General features: G+C 54.5%; 1 non-coding gene across 1 annotated transcript; it reads left to right on the top strand.

Annotated features, from left to right (window-relative positions):
- The first annotated feature begins 147 nt into the window (after positions 1 to 147).
- On the top strand, positions 148 to 266 carry LOC123965612. Its single transcript, XR_006823737.1, has one exon. It is a non-coding gene; the product is annotated as a 5S ribosomal RNA (ribosomal RNA).
- The last annotated feature ends 400 nt before the right edge of the window (positions 267 to 666 follow it).

Here is a 666-nt window from a genome sequence, read left to right as displayed (position 1 = left end):
CGGTGTCCCGGTTCCTGGATGTTTACCCAGGAATCAGTGCCTGTGGATTCCAAGTGACTCTGGAGCACCTTGGACATTATGGGCAGAATACGTTTTTTGTCAATTAGCCGTAGAACATCTTTTGAAGGGCCGTTTGGGGGCACCTGTGCTTACGGCCACACAGCTCTGGGAGCGCCCGATCTCGTCCGATCTCGGAAGCTAAGCAGAGCAGGGCCTGGTTAGTACTTGGACGGGCGACCGCCTGGGAATACCTGGTGCTGTAAGCCTTTTTCGCTTCGCCTTCGAAAAACGGCAGAGGGCGCTTCGGTGAAAGGAGATCTTTTGAACGTCTCTTTAGGAAACAGCAGGGGGCGCTGCTGCTGCTTTTTTTCTCCCTATCCTGTACACAGTGCTGTGTAAATGTTACATCATGTTTTAAAGGCCCGTCTGGGGTGTGCAAAGGCAGCTTACGGCCATTCCGGCCTGGGACTGCCCGATCTCGCCTGATCTCGGAAGCCAGGCTTGGCAGGGCCCGCTTAGGACTTGGACGGGAGAGCGTCTGATCCTGGCTAGGGACTTCCAGGCGGACTGGATCCTTTTCCTGAATGTCCACCCAGGAATGAGCGTCTGTTTGTGAGTGAGGACCTCCGGCGAAAGGAGATCTTTTGAACGTCTCTTTAGGAAACA

This window comes from Micropterus dolomieu, unplaced genomic scaffold (assembly GCF_021292245.1).
Source record: "Micropterus dolomieu isolate WLL.071019.BEF.003 ecotype Adirondacks unplaced genomic scaffold, ASM2129224v1 contig_10458, whole genome shotgun sequence".
In the NCBI taxonomy this organism is placed as follows: Eukaryota; Metazoa; Chordata; class Actinopteri; order Centrarchiformes; family Centrarchidae; genus Micropterus; species Micropterus dolomieu.
This window is presented reverse-complemented; position numbering and strand designations above follow the sequence as displayed.